Below are 22,846 nucleotides of genomic sequence, written 5' to 3'. Positions count from 1 at the left end.
ACTATCCTCAAATGAAAACTAATTCTAATAGAACTATTCTTAGGAAAACAAAAACAAAATAGAAAACTTAAGACTACAGATCTTTGTTTCTCAATTTTTTAACCTAAGAGGGAACAAAGACTGCCTATTAAAAAAAAAAAAAAGAGGTATCACATCATTTTCAGCAACAACTGACGTTAAAAGACAATGAAGATGTAACTTTGAAGTTCTGAAAGAAAATTATTTGAAACAGAATTATGTTCCCCCCAAATCAGCATTCATGTGAAAGAATAAAGTTACAGACATTTTCAGACATTCAAAAATTCGAAGTTTAAAATCCATAAAACTTCCCTCTAAAAGACAACTGGGGGACTCTCCTGGCAGCGCAGTGGTTAAGACTCCATGCTCTCAATGCAGGTGGCCTTGGTTCGATCCCTGGTCCAGGAACTAGATCCCACATGCATGCCGCAACTAAGAGTTAGCGGTGCCACAACCAAGGAGCCCGCCTGCCACAACCAAGGAGCCAGCCCACCGCAACAAAGATCCGCCACGACCAAAATCCACCACAACCAAATAAATAAATATTTTTTTAAAAATAAAAATAATAAAACACAACTGGATAAAGGAAACAAACTACACTACAAACACAACTATATAGAATTTTAAAATATAAGTAAGCAATAACTACTAAGAAATTTAATAAGTAAAAATTAATAATAAAAAGAAATAGCAATTCAAATACATGGTATTCAGTAACTGCAGTTGACATCGTACTGTTCACGTCAAAAGGATTCAAGCTAAAAGTAAATGCCAATGTTACATACGTATAAAAATTGTATAGAGGGGGCTTCCCTGGTGGCGCAGTGGTTGGGAGTCCGCCTGCCGATGCAGGGGACACAGGTTCGCGCCCCGGTCCGGGAAGATCCCACATGCCGCGGAGCGGCTGGGCCCGTGAACCATGGCCGCTGAGCCTGCGCGTCCGGAGCCTGTGTTCCGCAATGGGAGAGGCCACAACAGTGAGAGGCCCGCGTACCCCCCCAAAAAAAAAAATTGTATAGAGGAAAATAGCTTTGGCATGTTGACAGAGAGGGGCTAGCCAAGTGAAATTCACCAATTAAAAGACAGTGATTGGCAGTTTCCAGTTCCACATGTAAACAGCTCAGGAAGTCCCCACTCCATCATAACAAGTAAAAAAAAGCAGAACAGACTGGAAAATCAGCAACCATTCTTGGATCCATAAGAGAGGACACAGGGCAAACTGCTGTCCCAAAGACTGGAGAGACAGGTGAAGACAAAGAGTCACAGCTTATGGGAGTAGAGACTTCAAACCTCTACTTGAAACTGCCACGGAAGCCAGTACATGAGTAGGAAAGCCTGAATCCAACTGATGATTTGCTGGAAGCTCAATGTGGACAATTCCCAGAGTTTTTTAAAAACTCCAGGGGGCCAGTCATAGCAGGCCTCACACAATATTTTGAGATTGACCTCCAGGAGCTCCGTCAGATTCCCACAGTAAATATCAGAGAAAATTACCCGAACTTCCCACAAGGGGTGGGTAGGTGGAGGTGGGGGACACAAGACCATTATGAAATACAGTTGACCCTTGAACAACACAGGTTTGAACTGCAAGGATCCACTTATACGTGGATTCTTTTCAATAAATACAGTACTGCATGATTCACAGTTGGTTGAATCCATGGATAAAGAGGACTGATTATGAGACTTTGCATTGGTGGATTTTGCTATCTGCAGTAGGTCTTGGAACCAATCCCCCATGGATCCCGTGGGACGACTCTACATGATTTTTCAATCTGTGCGGGGTCAGCACCCTGAACCCCCAGGTTGTTCAAGGGTCAACTGTACACCAGAGCACTCTGTTCTTCTTAACAAGGGCTGTTCTTAGGAGAAAACTAGTTAACCAAAACCTAACTGACCTGGGGCAAGGAAAATACTCAATTCCAGCTGACTCTAGCCTTCTAGAGGGAGAAGGGAAATACCCAAGTCCAGCCAACACTAGCCATCCTGTCCCCCTATAAGGGGAGAGAAAAAACTGAGAAATACTTGTGTAGTTCATAGTCCAGAGGCCTACACTCACTAAAATACTGAAACCTAATCACAAGACTACAGAGTGCTTCCTTTCCCCCCCATTACTAAAGGCCTATTTACTGAAGTTCCTCTTACCAATATATATAATGTCTGCCTATCGAGAAAATTTTATAAGGTATACTAAAAGGGGAAAAAAAAACACAATGTGAAGAAACAGGGCAAGCATCAGAACCAGACAGGAAGGTGTGTTGGAATGACCACACAGGGAATTTAAAACAACTTTGATTAATAATATGCTAAGGGCTTCCCTGGTGGCACAGTGGTTGAGAGTCCGCCTGCCAATGCAGGGGACACGGGTTCGTGCCCCGGTCCGGGAAGATCCCACATGCCGCGGAGCGGCTGGGTCCGTGAGCCATGGCCGCTGAGCCTGCACATCCGGAGCCTGTGCTCCGCAATGGGACAGGCCACAGCAGTGAGAGGCCCGTGTATCGCAAAAAATAATAATAATAATAATAATAATATGCTAAAGGCTATAATAGGCAGAATGCAAGAATAGATGGGCAATGCAAGCAAAGAGAAGAAAATCCTAAGAAGGAACTAAAAAGGAACATTACAGGTAAAACGCACTGCAACACATATGAAAAATGCCTTTTATAATAATGGACTTATTAGTAGACAGACTATGAGCTAGAGGATGTATCAATAAAATCCCCAAAAGCCAAAAGCAAAAAGAACAAAGACTGAAAAAAACAAAACAGAATACCCAAGGACTGTGGGACAAATACAAATGATGTAACATACATGTAAGAAGAATGTAAATTGGTGCAGCCACCAATAGATATATTGGGCATAGATATAGATATATGCCCAGGAGTGGGACTGCTGGATCATATGGTAGTTCTATTTTTAGTTCTTTAAGGGACCTCCACACTGTTCTCCATAGTGGCTGCACCAATTTACATTCCCACCAACAGCAAGAGAGAAAGAAACACAAACAAAACCCCCACAAGAACCAAACCCAAGACCAAAAACCCTATACTTAGCCATATCCTTTAAAACTACAGAAAATCAAAGATAAAGAAGACAGAGGAAAAAACACCTTAGCTATAGAGGAGCAAATATAAGAATTACATCTGACTTCTTAACCAAGCAAGAAAGAAGACAGTGGGGTGAGATACTTAAAATGCTGAGGAAAAAACCCCTCAACCTACAATTCTGTACCCTGCAACATTATCTTTCAAAAGAGAAAGACGAATACTTTCTCCAACAAAAGTTTAAAAATAGAGGGAATCTGCTGCCAGTGGACCTTTGCAAGATATGTTAAAAGAAGTTCTTTAGAGATAAAAAGAAAATAATATAGATCAGAACTCAGACTTAACCAAGTGAAAGCCCTTAAAACGAAGACTGGGCCCTTCCTGAAGTGAAAGGAATTCTGCTGCAGGCTTTAAAGACATTATCTGTCATGCAGCAAGAGGGCCCGTGACAGGGCCATGTGGCAAGGAAGCACAGGGCCTCTGTGGGCTGACAGTCAACAAGGGACTGAAGACCTCAACTTCCCAAGCTGCCACAGTCCAGTCGACACCTAGCTTGCAACTTTGTCAGCTCCAACCAAGCTGTGCTCATACACCTAACCCACAAAAACTGGGAGAAAATAAATGTGTGTTGTCTTAAGCTGTAAATTAACTTTAAAAGAATGGAGAAATCTGCATTGCTCAGCCCAATTACAGAAATGCACTATCTGTTTTAAATATTTAATACTCTCAAATATGGATTGTCTTAAGATGTTGGTATCCTATTATTTACAATAAACCCTTTTTAATTTAGACCCTGCTGAGAGCTTTAAATAATTTTATTTGATTATTTGCTTTGATGTTAACCTCTAACCACTGAGGAAAAACTAAATTCATCAAATAATAATCTTTAAATTCTTTAAAATTTTATTTATCTACAGTTGATTTATAATAATGTATTAGTTTCAGGTGTACAGCTTCAGATTCTTTTCCACTATAGGTTATTTCAAGATACTGAATATAGTTCCCTGTGCTATACAGTAAATCCTTGTTGTTTATCTATCCTATATATATTAGTTTGTATCTGCTAATCTCAAACTCCTAATTTATTCCTCCCCCACCTTCCCCTTTGGTAACCATAAGTTAGTTTTCTATGAATGTGAGGCTGTTTCTATTTTGTAAATAAGTTGATTTGTATTATTTTTTTAGACTCCAAATATGAGTGATATATTATTTGTGTTTCTCTGACTTACTTCACTTTGTATGATAATCTCTAGGTCCATCCATGTTGCTACAAACGGCAATATTTCATTCTTTTTTATGGCTGAGTAATATTCCATTGTGTATATATATACCACTTCTTCATTCATTCATCTGTCCATGGACACTTAGGTTGCTTCCATGTCTTGGCTATTGTAAATAGTGCTGCTATGAACACTAGGGTGCATATATCTTTTCAAATTACAGTTTTCTCTAGATATATGCCCAGGAGTGTGACTGCTGGATCATAGGGTAATTCTATTTTTAGTTTTTTAAGGGACCTCCATACTGTTCTCCATAGTGGCTGCACCAATTTACATTCCCACCAACAGTGTAAGAGGGTTCCCTTTTCTCCACACCCTCTCCAGCGTTTAAGTAATTTTTAAATTTTAAAAAAATTTCTTGAAAAAAATAAACTTAGAAGAATAAACTGAGTTTTACACTCATGTATGTGAAAAATATATTTTCCATTAAAAAACACTAAGAATAATTTCTAAGTAGATTACCAGTATATTCATTCATATATTCATCCAGCCATTCAACAAAAATTTGCTGTCTGTGCCAGGCACTGATCTAAGTACAGCTGGGATGAAAAAGAGGATGACCAAAAACAAACCCCCAAAACTGCGGGAGTGGGATGTTCACAAAGGGTTTTGAGAAGCTCCAACAGATGCCTGGGAATCCAGAAGGCCATCAGCATGTGAGAACTATGCACATGCCCAGGAAAGAGCTGAAAAAGCCCTAATCTCTCACTTTTTGATAACCTTGAAGCTCTGCAAAAACAAGATGTGAAGGCTAAAGCAGGGCTGTAAAAGCCTTGAAAGCCACGTCAGCAAAGGTTGGAAAACTTAGTGGTTCGAGGTATGTAAGAAAATCTGTCCATTCATTAGCTGACTACTAAGTTAACTGAGCAAAAACAGTGCAGCAACACAATGACATACAGATTTTATAAAATTAGTTCAGGAAGGCCACTAAACAAACTAAATAATCAAAGCAACACTAAATAAACAAACAAAAACAAAAAGAGCACCAATAAAAGACCAGGGAGGAAGGAATCCAATTTCTAGAGTTGATAAAACATTATTTTAAAAGTACAGAATTCAACATGCAAAATTCCAAAAATGTAAACACAAAACAAAGAAAAAAGCACGATAGAATGACCTACATACAGGAGAGAAAGAGAAAAAAAAAAGGGAGTTCAATAGAAACTGTCCCTGAGGAAGCTCACACAATGAACTTACTCAACAAAAATCAAGGGTTATAAATACGTTAAATAAAATAAACCGCAACTACAGAACCAAAAGAAAGCTGAGAACAGTATCACACCAAATGGAGAATATAAATAAAAACACAGAAATTACTTTTTAAACAAGCAATTCAGAATTCTGTAATTAAAAAGTAAAATAACTGAAATTTAAAATAGAAGGGCTTAACAGATTTGAGCTAATATAATAAAGAGTTAGCAAACTTGAAGATAAATCAATTGAAGGATTTCCCTACTGGTCCAGTGGCTAACGCTCTGTGCTCCCAAGGCAGGGGGCCCAGGTTCAATCCCTGGTCAGGGAACTAGACCCCACATGCCACAACTAAGAGTTTGCATGCCACAACTAAAACAGCCTGCATGCCACAACTAAGGATCCTGCATGTCACAATGGAAGATCCCACATGCTGCAACTAAAATATCCCGCATGCCGCAATGAAGATCCCACATGCAGCAACGAAGATCCTGAGTGCCTCAACTAAGACCTGGTACAGCCAAATAAACAAATAAATAAATATTTTTTTTAAAAAAATTTTTAAAAAGATAAGTCAATTGAGAATATACAGTTTGAGGAACAGAAAGAACGAAGAATGAGGAAAAATGAGAACAGCCTGAGACCTGAAAGACACCATCAAGCATATCAACATATTCATAATGGAAGTTTCAGAAAGTCAACAGAAAAGGGGGCAGAGAAAATATTTGAAGAAATAATGGCATATAAGTCCCCAAATTTGACTTTTAATAAAATCAAATAACTTCCAAAAAGATAAACTCACAGAGATCTGCATCTAGACACATAGTAGTCAAACTGTTAGAAATCAAAGAAAAAGAAAATCTTGAAAGCAGCAAGGGAAGAGTGACTCATCACCTACAAGTGATCCTCAATTATATTAATAGACAATATCTAATTAGGAAACATGAAGGTCAGAAGGCAGAGGATGACACATCCAAATTACTAACTGAAAATGACTATCAAGAAGAATTTAATATCCTGCAGAACAATACTTAAAATAAAGGAGAACTTAAGATAGTCCAAGATAAACAAAAAGAATCTGTCACTAGCAGATCTATATTAGAAAAAAATTAGAGATGAAATGAAAGTATATTAGATAGTAACTAAAATCCATAAGAAAAAATAAAGACTACCAGTAAGGATAACTACATGGCTAAATATAAACAACAGTATAAATTTATTTTGTGTTTGTAACTCTTTTTTAATCTATGGAACTTAAAAGACAACTGCATAAAGCAATATTTATAGCACTGTGTTGACAGGCTTATACTGTATAAAGATGTAATTTGTAAAGGAGGCAGGAATGTACAGTGGAGAAAGGACAGCCTCTTCAATAAGTGGTGCTGGGAAAACTGGACAGGTACATGTAAAAGTATGAGATTAGATCACTCCCTAACACCATACACAAAAATAAGCTCAAAATGGATTAAAGACCTAAATGTAAGGCCAGAAACTATCAAACTCTTAGAGGAAAACATAGGCAGAACACTCTATGACATAAATCACAGCAAGATCCTTTTTGACCCACCTCCTAGAGAAATGGAAATAAAAACAAAAATAAACAAATGGGACCTAATGAAACTTCAAAGCTTTTGCACAGCAAAGGAAACCATAAACAAGACCAAAAGACAACCCTCAGAATGGGAGAAAATATTTGCAAATGAAGCAACTGACAAAGGATTCATCTCCAAAATTTACAAGCAGCTCATGCAGCTCAATAACAAAAAAACAAACAACCCAATCCAAAAATGGGCAGAAGACCTAAATAGACATTTCTCCAAAGAAGATATACAGACTGCCAACAAACACATGAAAGAATGCTCAACATCATTAATCATTAGAGAAATGCAAATCACAACTACAATGAGATATCATCTCACACCAGTCAGAATGGCCATCATCAAAAAATCTAGAAACAATAAATGCTGGAGAGGGTGTGGAGAAAAGGGAACACTCTTGCACTGCTGGTGGGAATGTGAATTGGTACAGCCACTATGGAGAACAGTATGGAGGTTCCTTAAAAAACTACAAATAGAACTGCCATATGACCCAGCAATCCCACTACTGGGCATATACCCTGAGAAAACCAAAATTCAAAAGGAGTCATGTACCAAAATGTTCATTGCAGCTCTATTTACAATAGCCCGGAGATGGAAACAACCTAAGTGTCCATCATCAGATGAATGGATAAAGAAGATGTGGCACATATATACAATGGCATATTACTCAGCCATAAAAAGAAACAAAACTGAGCTATTTGTAATGAGGTGGATAGACCTAGAGTCTGTCATACAGAGTGAAGTAAGTCAGAAAGAGAGAGACAAATACCGTATGCTAACACATATATATGGAATTTAAGAAAAAAAATGTCATGAAGAACCTACGGGTAAGACAGGAATAAAGACACAGACCTACTAGAGAACAGACTTGAGGATATGGGGAGGGAGAAGGGTGAGCTGTGACAAAGCATGAGAGAGGCATGGACATATATACACTACCAAACGTAAGGTAGATAGCTAGTGGGAAGCAGCCACATAGCACAGGGAGATCAGCTTGGTGCTTTGTGGCCGCCTGGAGGGGTGGGATAGGGAGGGTGGGAGGGAGGGAGACACAAGAGGGAAGAGATATGGGAACATATGTATATGTATAACTGATTCACTTTGTTATAAAGCAGAAACTAACACACCATTGTAAAGCAATTATACCCCAATAAAGATGTTAAAAAAAAAAAGATGTAATTTGTATGACAATAGTACAAAAGAAGGAGAAGGAAAAGTGAACCATATAGGAGCAGTTTCTATGTGATGTTGAAATTAAACTTGTATTATCCCCAACTATATGGTTATAAGTAAACCCCCAGAGAAACAACAGTTGACACTTAACAACATGGGCCTGAACCGTGCAGGTCCACTTATATGTGAATATGTTTCAACAAATATACAGCTGGCTCTCCATATCCACAGATGTGGAACCCCAACTGTAAAGGACTTGAACATTCATGGATTTCAGCATCTGCAGAGGCTCCTGGAAGAAATCTCCCACAGATACAGAGGGACAACTATTCTAAGAAATAAACTCAAAATAAAGTAAAAATAAACAACAGAATTAAAATGACAGGCTAGAACATATCTAGTTAAAATAAAAGAAGGCTAAGACGGAGGAATAGAGAAAAATGGAACAAAAGACATAAGAAAACTAGCAAAACGGCACTATCTTATCAATAACAACATTAAATATAAATGGACTAAAAACTCAAATCAAAACACACAGATCAGCAGAATAGATCCTTTTTTAAACCCTGCTCCATTTATTTGCTCTCTACAAAAGACACATTTCAGATTCAAAGACACAAACAAGTTGAATGTAAAAGAATGTAAAAAGATATACTACAAGAATAGTAACAACAGAGAGCTAGAATAACTATTAAAATCGGTCTGGTTGGAACTAAGACACAAATTCAGCAAAGTTGGAGAATACAAACTTAACTCAAAAAATTAGGTGGATTTCCATACACTACCAATTAATGATCCAAAAAGGAATGTAAGAAAATAAATTCACTTACAATAAAACCAAAAATAATAAAATACTTAGAAATGAATTTGACCAAGGAGGCAAAAGATTTATATAGTGAAAACTACAAAACACTGAGGCATAGAAATTAAAGAAGATACAGATGAAAAAACATCCTGTGGGAGAAGATAGCAGAGTACCACGACTCTTGAGTGCTGAGCATAACTCCCTCACATGAACGCATCAAAAACACACCTACATGTGGATCAATTCCCACTAAAAGCAAATAAGACTGGCAAAAAGACTCTTCTACAACGAGGCTGTAAAGAAAGATTCACGTGGACTTGTGTAGGAAGGGAGGAGAAGCAATCAGGTTAGGACCCACAACCCTAGGAGGGGACACAGAAGAGAGAGATTATAGACTTGGAGATCCTCCCTGAGGAGTGAGCTATTTGAACCACACATTGCGCACTCCGACCCTGGGGTCCAACACCACTTAGCTGGTGTGAAAACCAGTAGGACTTACAGGAGGTCTGTAAGAAATCGAGACTCCATTTGTGAAGAGCACACACATGCTTACTAACTCCTGGGAACAATGTGGAGGGAGAAGACTGAAACCACCCAGGGGTCCGGAAAGTTTCTCTTGACCAGCCCAGGGCATGCCCCAACCCACACCAAGTACCCGCTCCAGCCCCTCCAGCTCCAGCAGTAGTGTGAGGGCTGCCATTGCTAAAGGCAGTGCACACCCGGCAGGGGACAGAGTGGCTTGCACAAGACACTGCATCTGAATAGGGAGGGAGCGGCCACTGCTGCTACTAACAGAGACATCAGACGGGGAACTCTCTTGAGCTCTGACTGGCACACTGGAACCACCCTGGCACAGCCCTGGCCTGCACCAGCCCCTCTTGCTCCAGGGCTGATCCCCTCTGGGGCGAACGTGCCACTGCTGAGAGGGGAGAGAGCTCACACTGAAAGGGAACAGAACCACCTTGCACCCAAACTTCAGGGCTCCTGCTCCAGCATGTCGGGAGCCGACCCCGTGCCAAACAGGGTGGTGACAACCACTGAGCACAGAAGCTCTGGCTCAAACCTGGCTCTAGCTCCAGCACCCCCATCTCCAGCCCCACCTCCTTCCAAGGTGACAGCTGCGAGTCGACCCTGAGGTGTGACCCGTGCTCACTTCAGATCCAGCTCTCCTACCAAAGCCACTGTCTGCAGGCTGTATAGGGACACTCCCACACAAGTCTACTCCTTCAAGACTGTGACAGATAATGTGTTTCACCTGATTTCATAGACAGAGAAAGTTAACCAAAATGAGGAGACAGAGAAATTTGTTTCAAATGAAAGAACAAGAAAAAAAAAAAAGGCCTGTAAAAAAACCTAATGAAAGAGAAATAACTTACCAGATAAAGAGTTCAAAGCATTCATAGTAAAAATGCTGCCTGAAAAGAACAGATGAAGACAGTAAGAAATTTTACAAGGAAGAAGAAAATATAAAGAAGAATCAGAGCTGAAGAATATAATAAATGAAATGAAAAACACACTAGAGGAATTAACAGCAGACTGGGTGATACAGAAGAATGCATAAGCATTCTGAAAGATAGAATAATGGAAATCACCCAATCAGAATAGCAAAAACAAAACCAATCTTTTAAAAAATGAGGGCAGTTTAAGGGACCTCTAAAATAACATCAAGCGTATACTATTCACATTATAGAGGTCTCAAAGGAGAAGAGAGAAAAAAGGGTTGAAAAATATTTGATGAAATTATGGTTGAAAAATTCCTGAACCTGAAGAAGGAAACAGATATCCAGGTACAGGAAGCACAGAGTCCCAAACAAGATAAACGCAGAGACCCATACCAAGACATATCATAGTAAAATGGCAAAAGTTAAAGATAAAGAGAGAATTCTAAAGGCAGCAATAAAAAAACAGAGTCACATACAAGGGAACCCCCATAAGGTTATAAGCTGATTTTTCTGCAGAAATTTTGCAGGCCAGAGGGAGTAGCATGATATATTTAAAGTGCAGAAAGGGGAAAACCTACAACTTAGGATACTCTACTCAGCCAGATTATCATTCAGAATTGAAGAAGAGATAAAGAATTTCTCAGACAAGCAAAAACTAAAAGAACTCATCAATACTAAACTAACCCTAAAAGAAGTGGTAAAGGACCTTCTCTAAGTAAAAAAGAAAAGACTACAACAAGAAGAATTTATAGGAAAGGAGAAACCCCACTAGAAAAGCCAAATATTTAGTAAAGGTTGTGGATCAAGCACTTAAATAAGCTAGTATGAAAATTCAAAGACAAAAATTATAAAATCAACCATAACTACAATGAACCATTCAGGGATAAACACGAAGATGTAAAATATGACATCAAAAAACAAAAATGTGGGGAAAGGGAGTAAAAAATGTAGATCTTCTAGAATGTGTTTGAATTTAAATGGCTATCAGTTTAAAACAAGCAGATATAGTTATAGGTCAACATATATGAACCCCATGGTAAACATAATTCAAAAACCTACGATAGATACAGAAAAACAGAGTGAAAGGAACACAAGTATACCACTAAATAAAATCATTGAATCACAAGGGAAGAAACTAAAAGAAGAACAGAGAATAACTACAAGAACAAGCAGAAAACAAGTAAAAAAAAGTCAATAAATACTTATTGATCAATAATCACTTTAAATGTCAAAGGAATAAAGCTCCAATCAAGGGCTTCCCTGGTTGCACAGTGGTAAAGAATCCGCCTGCCAATGCAGGGGACATGGGTTCGAGCCCTGGTCCAGGAAGATCCCACATGCTGCAGAGCAACGAAGCCCATGCACCACAACTACTGAGCCTACGCTCTAGAGCCCGCGAGCCACAACTACTGAGCCCACGTGCCACAACTACTGAAGCCCACGCACCTAAAGCCCGTGCTCTGCAATGAGAAGCCACTGCAATGAGAAGCCCACACACTGCAACAAAGAGTAGCCCCCGCTCGCGGCAACTAGAGAAAGCCCGCACTCAGCAACGAAGACCCAACATAGCCAAAAATAAATAAATAAATAAATAAATAGCTCCAATCAAAAGACATGAGGTGGCTGATTAGATTAAAATGACCCATATATATGCTGCTTACAAGAGACTCACTTCAGAGCTAACGACTGAAAGTGAGGGGATGGAAAAAGGTATTCCAAGCAAATGGAAATGAAAAGAAAGCTGGCGAAACTAGACTTTAAAACAGTCTGTAACAAAAGATGAAGAAGGGCATTACATAATGATAAAGAAATCAACACAGGAGAATATAACATTCATTAACATACATGCACTGACATAGGAGCACCTAAATGTATAAAGCAAATATTAACAGACATAAAGGGAGAAATTGACAATAATACAATAGCAGTAGGGGACTTTAACACCCAACTTGCATCAATGGACAGATCATCCAGACAGAAAATTAGTAAAGAAACAGTGGTCTTAAATGACACATTAGACCAGTTGGACTTAATAGATATCTATAGGACATTGCATCTGAAAACAGCAGAATATACATTATTTTCAAGTGCACATGGAACATTCTCCAGGATAGATCACATGCTAGGCCACAAAACAAGTCTCAACAAATTTAAGAGGACAGAAATTATAGCATGCATTTTTTCTGACCAAAACGGTATGAAACTACAAACCAATCACAGAGCAGGAAAATGGGAAAACATAAACACGTGGACACTAAACACATGCTACTAAAAAACCACTAGGTCAACGAAGAAGTGAAAGAGGAAACCAGAAAATATTTGGAGACAAATGAAAATAAAAACACAACTTTCGAAAATCTATGGGACACAGCAAAAGCAGTTCTAAGAAGGAAGTTTAGAATGATACAGGCCTACCTCAGGAAACAAAACAAAAAATCTCAAATAAACAACCTAACTTACCATTTAAAGGAATTAGAAAGACAACAAAGTTGAAAGACAACAGAAGGAAGGAAATAATAAAGATCACAGGAAATAAATAAATGGAGATCAAAACAAAAAACAATAGAAAACATCAATGAAACCAAAAGCTGAATTTTTGAAAAGATAAACAAAATTGATAAGCCTTTAGCCAGGCTCATCAAGAAAAGAGAGCCTAAATAAAATAAGAAATGAAAGAGGAAAAATTACAACTGATCTCACAGAGATACAAAAAAATCATAAGAAAATACTACAAACATTTACATGCCAACAAATTGGACAACCTAGAAGAAATGGATAAATTTCTAGAAACATACAATCTTCCAAGACTGAACCAATCCAAACATACCAATCACTAGTAGTGAAACTGAATTAGTAATTTAAAAGCTCCCAGCAAACAAAAGTCCAGGACTGAATGGCTTCACAGAGGAATTCTACCAAACATATAAGAACAGCTAACAACTATCCATTTCAAAATATTCCAAAAAACTGAAGTAGAGGGAATACTCCCTCCCAAATTCATTCCATGAGGATACCATTACCCTGATAACAAATCCAAACAAAGACACTACAAAAAAAGAAAATTACAGGTCAATATCTCTGGTGAATACAGATGCAAAAATCCTTAACAAAATATTAGCAAACCGAAATCAACAATACATAAAAAGGATCACACACCATGATCAAGTAGGACTCATTCCAGGGATGCAAGGATGGTTCAATATCTACAAATTAATCAATGTAATACACCACATTAACAAAAGGAAGGGGAAAAAAATCACATGATCATCTCAACAGACACAGAAAGAGCATATGACAAAATTCAACATCCATTCATGATAAAAACTAATCTAAGTTGGTATAGAGGGAACATACCTCAACATAATAAAGGCTATTTATGACAAACCCACAGCTAATATACTCAGTGATGAGGGATATGGGATTAAGAGATATCAACTACTGCATGTAAATAGATAAGCAACAAGGATATACTGTATAGCACAGAGAATTATACTCATTATCTTGTAATGACCTATAATGGAGTACAATCTGCAAATATACCAAATCACTATTATGCTGTACGCCTGAAACTAACACAATATTGTAAACCAGTTATACTTCAAATAAATTTTTTTTTAAAAAATTAAAATTTATATATATTTGCTATCTCTGTCCACTATTAGAACCTAGAAGCAATAGTCCAATAACACTGAACATACATAACGCCCTATATACTACTACACACTAAAAGAAAGCAGGACTTCTTGGGAGAAAAGGCTGATTCCAGAGCTGGGGCAGGGAAGATACAAGGTCAGGCTACATCTCTTGTGCTGGTAAGTAAAGAAGTCCTAAAAATCTGATGGAAACAAATAAAAAAACATGAGAGGCAGTTAAAAGGGGCTCCCACCAGTTAAATGAGACAACTTAAGTTTTACGGTAAACAGTAACAAGAATAGATAATACTCTGAATAAAACAAAAATCCACAGGTCTAAACTGATACTAATTTAAGTCAGGGAAGGGAAAACTCTTCTTTGTAGAATAATGTCAAATGATAAATGTAGAATAACACAAATAGAAAATTGGCATTTTAAAACTACCATAACTGATTTAGGCAAGAATCATCAATGAATGATAAAAATCACTGGGTGAAATTTTATTGAGGAACAAGATACACACATAATCTCAAAGTATTTTTCCACTGATTACTTACAAAGGGTGAAAGGTATCCCTACAATGAAGAAATCTGTCAAATCCCACCTTAACCAAATAATCATATTTAACCTCACCAAAACTACCGTAATAGGCACCATGATGTTACACATTGAGAACACAACTCCTATGTAATATTCCTGCCAAAAATGTTTAACCTGAATCTGATTATGAAAAAAATAAATTAAAACAATCAGACAAATCCAAATTGAGGGACACTCTACTAAACAACTGGCCTGGATTCTTCAAAAATGTGAGGGGGATGAGGAAAAAGGGAGAAGAAAGAGATTAGAAGAAGGCTGGGGAAGCAGCGTAGATTAAAAGAGACGTAACAATGCAATGCAACGTGTAGTCGTTGATCCAATCATGAAACAGAAAAAAAAAAGTCATATCTATATCTATGGGACTTGTTTGGACAACTGGAGAAATTTGAACATGGAATGTATTTCAGATTATAGTACAATGTCAGTGTACTATAATATAGTGTCAATGTTAAATTCCCTGAGTGTGATCATGTGGTTATACAGGAGAATATGTTTATTTCTAGAAGATGCATGTTTGCACGCTGAAGCATTTAGAGGTAAAGTGTTATGATCATGATGTCTGCAACCTTCAAACAGTTCAGAAATTTTTAATATATAAACACAGAGAGAGATAAAGCAAAGTAGCAAAACGTTGGCAATTGGTGAATCTATATGAAGAGTACATAGGTGTTCAATATACTATTCTTGCTACTTTTCTGTAAGCTTGAAATTTTTCAAAATAAAAAGTTGTGAGGAAAGAGTAAAAAGAAATTCCTTTCAAATTCTGTTTTCACACTTAAAAGAAGCAGATAAAAACAAAACCTTTGTTATCCAAAATTATGAAGCAATTAACCACTCACAAAAAGTTTTCAGGATAACTGACAATCCCCTACCATTATCATTTTGTATGGGATGTTCTCCAATGAACCATATGCTTTGCTACAATCTTAATTTCTTATATGGATGTAACTATAAATTAAAATGTTGGTATTGTAAGTACTGGACTGCATAATTTAGCTTATTGCTGTAACACTTATTCAATGAAGGCTCCCTCAGCCCTCTGAACTAAACTTGGCAATATAACACTGAATAGGCCAGATTCTCTTAGGACAGTAGCGTTAAAACTATGAGCTATAGGGACTTCCCTGGTGGTCCAGTGAGTAAGACTCCGTGCTCCCAATGCAGGGGGCCTGGGTTCGATCCCTGGTCAGGGAACTAGATCCTGCACACATGCGCAACTAAAAGCCCACATGCCGCAACTAAGATCCCACATGCTGGAACTAAGACCCAGTGCAGCCTAAATAAATAAATAAATAAATACTATGAGCGAGAACACTGTTACCCTGTAGAAGGGAAAAAAAAAAATCAAATGTAGCAATAGATTTGATCTAAAATTTCTCTCTATATATTTAATATACCAAACACATTTGCATAGTAGTTATTATACAATAACTTAAACAAGAGGTTTCTTATTTAACAAATGGTATAGTACAGCAAAAGAGTATCTCAGTTAATCATGCACAAACCAATCACCTGAGACATGTGCACTGGACATGCACACTGATTCGCTGATATACAGGCAGCATTTTCCAAATGTCCTCTGATACCCTTTATTCAACTGCTACTGACCTCTAAGAATGCTGAATTACCATGCCAAAATAAATACCATATTCATTGTGAACTATAAACACAGGACTAATCTGAACTATTTCTTGCAACAAATTTATTTACCTGAGGCTTTTCCTTTTTTGTTACTTAATATTTTACATTTCATTATTTCCTATTTATACATTATAGCATTGAAAGTACTGTGTGTTTGTGAGAGTGCGTGAGTGAGAGAGCGAGAGAGAGAGAGACCTAACCCGCTAAAGCCTCTAAAGAGTTCCCTAATCCTGGGCCCTCAATACACCTGTTTACTCATGTAAATATGTCAGCAGCTCCTAGTTACTAGACACAACACTAGATGCTAGAGATATAAATATATATATATCTAGCTCTCTGCCCTCAATGAGCTCACAGTCTAGTTGGGAAAGAGACTTTAAATAACTCAGTGAAACAGTATACTAAAAAAAGATATAAAACAAACTGTCCTAGTGAGTCAAAGAACTACTGTCTCTCCTGTCTGTAGCTCGTTGCCTAAGTACTAGAAACAACTTCAGCAGCCGCTAGTTCTTTCCCTCTTCACTTTCTAAATTTCTGATCTAGTCTCTTCCATAGGAGACTCCAAAAATAAAGTCAATCCTTCAAAAGTACCAACAGCCAATGCAAATTGCTTTCTTCTTGTCTAAAAAGGGCCAGCCGTGTAGTATATGTGGTATCATCTTTTGGGCTTTGGTGTTCCCCTCTTATTCAACAAAAACTATTTTCTTACTAGTTAGGGGTTTAGTGTAGAGCATTTTTAGTTGGAAAGGAAAGAAAAAAATAAAGAAAGGAAGAAAGGAAAGAAAGAAAGAGAAAGAAAGAAAGAGAGAAAGAAAGAGAGAAAGAAAGAAAGAAAGAAAGAAATGGAGAAAGAAAGCTGGCCTCTAGAGTTTCTATCCTTCCTTTAGAAAGCAACTGTTTCACATAAGCAGAATTTTCTTTGTAACTGAACACAAACAATAGAGTTTATAGCATCTAACTGTAATGAAATGTTTCAAACTATAATTTGAAACTCATTGGCTATGAAATCAAATTAGTGGATCAAACACCTATGTTTTTTAACAAAATAGAATAGTGTAAAAGAGAAGCTATCAAGAGCATGATATAAAAGATACCTCTTAATTGGGGTAAAGCGTAAACAGTGGGAAAGCTACTGACTTTACATCTCCTCATAATACCATCCAATCCTACTTATTGCCTCATGTTCTCATGGATCCTTTTTTTGGTTGTAAAGAACTGATTATCAGTCTTTCACAAATAAAGTTAGATTAAAAGAGAAGGCACTCTGCAAAGGGGCCAAGACTATAAAAATACAAACTATTAGTACACATGGGAATACTGCGTAATAGGTAAGACTGTGGGCTCAGAAATCAGACTGCTTTAAGGTTCAAATCCTTACTACCTTTATGACCTTGGATAGCTGCTGAGCCGCTCTGTGCCTCAGTTACCTCATCTATAAAATGAGTTGCTATGAGGTGAAATGAGATAATACATGAGAGGCCTTTAGCACAGCACCTAACACTTAAAAGTATCTAGTAACTGTTAGCCATATTATCATCATCATTGCTGCCTCTAAACAGTCAAAACTGACTTTAGGAAAAAATTTGGAACTGCACATTATGCTTTTATTAAAATATTCTAGTTACACCAGAATTAAAACAGAGTATTATTAAAAGCCTCAGAAACCAGAGAAATCTAAGGAACAACAGTAATCCAGTTAACTGATGGAAAACAATTCATCAGAGGAACAGCAACAATTATAGGTGGAAAGATATTTGGGACCGTATTGAGGAGGAGTTTGCATTAATTTGGGCAAAAGTCACACAGGCCAGGGACCAGCAAACTATGGCCCACAGGCCAAACCTGCTCACTGTCTGTTTTGGGGTCACGAGTTAAGAATGGTTTTTACAGATGAACATTCTCAATTGATCTGATGAGAGGGGATGCTAACTTTGAACCCTACTTAAGGGAAATATTATCCCATAAAAACTGATTATATTCTTCTCATTACTAGACCAATACAACAAAATATTATATTCAATTACTATATTTTGATTTCATCAATAAAAATTTGTGAAATTTATACAAAATAAAAGCCTCAAATAGTGTCTATACATGTTAGACAATTAATGTTCCTCTTTACTTTCCCCTAACCCTTCCCTTGTTCAAATTATCTACTGAATGTTCCATAATGTGCCAGACAGAGAAAAGCAACATGACTATATCAACAAATAAAACAAGATAAAAGCTCCTGCCCTTGTGGAGCTTCCATTCTAATGAGGAAAGGGAAAAAATGACATATGTTATAAAGTAGTGAGCAGGGAATGTGGGGCAGGGAGCAATTTTAGATAGATGGGGTATTCAGAGCAGGCATGACTGAGAAGTTCACTTTCTGGCAGACTTGAAAGGAAGTCAAAGAGTGAGCCCTATGGATGCTCGGCCCGGAGCCCGTGCCTAGAAAGGTGTTCAGGCAGAGGGAAGAACAGCAAGAAGACGTGACATGGAGCACACCAAAGAGGCCAGTGTACCCTGAGAAAAGTGGATAAGGAGAGGGGTCAGAGACGGGGTCAGAGAGAAAGCAGGAGCCACGAGTCACGTGGGCCTTGGTGGTCATGGTGAAAACCTTAGTTTTCACTCTAACACAGGACTTTGAGCAAAGGAACACAGTCACCTCCCTTACACTACAAGCAGTGACACATGGGTGTTCGACTTGCAGCATTTCCTATCGATATGCTACATACAAAAAGCTTAGAATATGGTACAAGGAAGCTACTGTGCTCACAGAAAAATCAGTTAATGTCTACAATATTATAAATTGGTAAGAAAAAATAATTAAGACTCTACCAGATAAATGAACAAAAAATTTACAGACTGTTTGCAAGAAGAAATGAAATCACTGATTTTTTTTTTAAAAAGCCCAACTACATTATCACTAAAAAGACATTCAAAATAAAACAAAGTGCCATTTATCACCCATTGCTAAGGAAACTGGTGGTAGTAAAAATTGGGTCAGGTCTACAATCCTGTATCTGAAACCTCTGGTTTCAAAACACTTTCAGAAGTGGGTTTTTTTTTTTTTTTTGGCTGTGTTGGGTCTTCATTGCTGGCTTTCTCTAGTTGCGGCGAGCGGGGGCTACTCTTCGTTGCGGTGCACGGGCTTCTGATTGCAGTGGCTTCTCGTGTTGCAGAGCACAGGCTCTAGGCGCACGGGCTTCAGTAGTTGTGGCGCGCAGGCTCAGTAGTTGTAGCTCACGGGCTCTAGAGCGCAGGCCCAGTAGCTGTGGCGCACAGGCTTAGTTGTTCCGCGGCATGTGGGATCTTCCCAGACCAGGGTTAGAACCCATGTCCCCTGCATTGGCAGGTGGATTCTTAACCACTGCGCCACCAGGGAAGCCCCTTCAGAAGTGTTTTGAACTTCAGAATATTTAAATTATAAAGAGGTGATACTGCACAGCTACCTTATATTAAGTAACATTCTTGGTTGGGTCTGTCTAGGTAACACCCTGTATTAACCATACTGCTATTTAAAACTTCTGTAGAGAACCTTAAGAATGTTCACTCTAAGTGGAGTAAATAATGTATAAAGAGCCTCACATCAGTATATGTCACGTTTGGCTGCCAAATTAATGACAAAAACTTTTGTTTTTCAGGGGCTTGGGGATCTCAGAATTTCATGTAAGGAACTGTTGACCTACACAATTCTTTTGTAAACAATTATGCTAACATAGACCAAAAACCATAAAAATAACCGGATGCAAGGTGGGTCACAAGATCAGAATCACCTGGGAGAACTTTTCCAAATCACAAAACCCTTTCCAGTGAAGATTCCCCATTTCCCTAGTAGCTTCTGTCGCCATAGCAACTGACTGTAGTATGGATCCAGCTGGAAATATAAATAAACCAAGTAGAGTTGTAAAATTCCAATGTAAGTAAAACAATTCAGAAATCCTTGGAGTTTGTAAAAATATTTTACTTCCATGCAATAAATACCTTAAAAAGAAACAGACAAAAGGAACACCAACCTTACTTTAAAAACTGATTATTTCCCAAATTTTAATCTCCTTGGAAAACTCATTTATTCTATTCACTCAAAGTGTAGTCAATATTAATTAGCACATATCATATGCAAGGCACTGTGCATACCAGATAATACCAGGAGTGAGGTCTGGAGAGGTAGATAGGGGCTGACCATGAGTTTAGATTTTATCTTACACACAGATGGAAAGGCAATAAAAAAATTCTGAATAGGGGCATAAAGTGATCAGATGTGCATGTCAGATCACTCTGGCTATAGTATAGAGGAGGGTTAAAAAAAGGGCAAAACCAATGGCAGAATACACTTTAAGGAGACTACTGCAAAAGTCCAGACAAGACACGATGACCTTTTAAAAAAATCATCCCTCACAATTTCATAAGTTGTGCCCAAGCTTCATACTGCCAAGTGGTGACAGGGCTACAACAAGGTAAATGAGGGTAGAAAGGGAAACTCAACAGTGCTGATGAGAGGCTATTGGGACAGGCAATGAGAAAATGATATCCACAGCTTACAGTAGCAGGCAAGGCAGTGCCCCAGGCCAGCAGGGCCTTAGCTGTAGAGGGCAGACAAGCAGGTGGCATCCCAGCAGTCAGAAACACACAGTAGGGAAACATGTCTCTCCTCACGGTTCTTGATGAAAGGCACTCCAGCTGTAAGACTGGAGTTCAGGAATTCAAAAGTAGGAGACAGAAAATAGGACAGCAGCAGAAAAGACACAGATTCTGGACTCAAATTAACCTACTTTCAAAACCTAAATCTGATATTTTCTAGCTGTGAAGGTCTAGACAACTCAGCTTTTTGAGCCTCAGCTTCTTCATCTATAAAAAGGGGATAACACTACCCACTCCACAGGGTTGGTGGGAGAACTAAATGCAATCTCATACATTAAAACATCCAGTACAGTTCAATGAATATTAGTTTTGTCCTTTTCTCTTTTTCTTATAAAAAGAGAAGCTACTGAGTTTTTCATCTGAGCTACTGAAATCAGGAAGTCTTTTCCTTGGCCACAAAGTCGGAAAGGCTTATCCAACTAGGCATTAGAGGACTTCAGGTAAAGAAAGTAAGGCAGGTCATTAATGAAAAATGTCTCATGGGAGCACTAGTTCATACAGAAGTTGTGAAAGTGAGGGAGTTACACAAGTAAAAAGGGCATAAAAAGCTAAAGCAGAGTAAAAGTTTAAATAATTAATTAAATAATTAGGATCAGTTAGCCTAATAGTATACCGACACAACAGAATATGTCACTATATTTACATAAAAACAGAAGGAAAAAAGTGGGGAGTTCTCTGTATATGGAAGTCAAAGGATCTCCAAGGTATTTTTTAAATGAAAGAATTACTAAATAAAACAGGAAATCTGCCTTAATGCTACTGCTGCTACAGTTATTCTGAGGTTTAGTAAAGTTTGAGATTCACTGTAGCAGAAGAGTTACAGTAGGGGGTGTGATAAGAAAGTACATAGAGGAAACTAGACATATGGTGAACGTAGACTAGATAACGCTAAGAAATTTGGTCATAATAACTTTCCATCAGTCAAATTCAAAGCACTTTTGTTCTCATCTCTCCGCAGCATCTGACACCTTCCTGTAACTCCTTCCTCCATCACCTTCCCCCCACACAACTGGACTCTCCTCTCTCTTCTGAGCCCTTATTCTTTAAATGATGCTGGTGGGGGCCCTGCCAGTGGCCCTCTTCCTAACTTTACACACAATTCATAAGCAGTAACAGTCACATCCACTGCTTCAACTACCATCTATACAACCCTAAATTCTGACACTCTGAATTCCCAACTATTTTCAGGAAGCTGGAGGCTATGCAGTCAGTACAGGGGGAAAAAAAGATGCTTCAACGTCATGCACATCTGAATTCAAAATATCTGTTCTGCTATTGACTGGTAATATGCCCAAAGTCACACACCTTTCTGAATTTCAGCTTTGTTATCCTTTAAAACTGGGGATAACACCTTTCTGACAAATTTTTGTTTGGATTAAATGAGGGAAATAAAAAGGTTAAATGAGAAGTTCCCTTCCCTTCCTAGCACAGAACTGACAGCATGCCCTGAGGACCCCATGCATGGGCCTCGAGGTGGCAGGCAGGAGACAACTAGCTTGGGGCAGGGAGACTAGCAGTTACAAGGGGACTGAGCAAGTAAGTAAATGTACTGAGGACAATGGGAGCCGAATCTCACTGCTTTAGATGGTATGTAGAAATATAGAGATAGGAAGACTGGAAAGACAGAAAGAAACCTGGAGTGTTAGACTGGAAATGGATGCATCAGTGTGAACTTTTAAAATATATACACAGTGAGATGAAGAAAGAGATTCAGATGTGTACATATATACACATATTTCCTAGCTCTGTCTGCCCTAAATGTAAGGACACCCCAGCAGAAATGAGCACATTGAGCATC

The 22,846-nt window shown here is 38.2% G+C and overlaps 1 protein-coding gene across 1 annotated transcript in view; it reads right to left on the bottom strand.

The window, feature by feature from the left end:
• Positions 1-22,846, bottom strand: part of PTPN4 (protein tyrosine phosphatase non-receptor type 4) — a 174,618-nt gene that overhangs the window by 141,704 nt on the left and 10,068 nt on the right. The gene's annotated exons all lie outside the window — the stretch shown is intronic.

Source organism: Monodon monoceros, unplaced genomic scaffold (genome assembly GCF_005190385.1).
Source record: "Monodon monoceros isolate NGI ecotype Baffin Bay Population unplaced genomic scaffold, NGI_Narwhal_1 Super_Scaffold_16, whole genome shotgun sequence".
Lineage (NCBI taxonomy): Eukaryota > Metazoa > Chordata > Mammalia > Artiodactyla > Monodontidae > Monodon > Monodon monoceros.
Note: the sequence above shows the minus strand (reverse complement) of the source record. Positions and strands in the feature narration are given on the sequence as shown.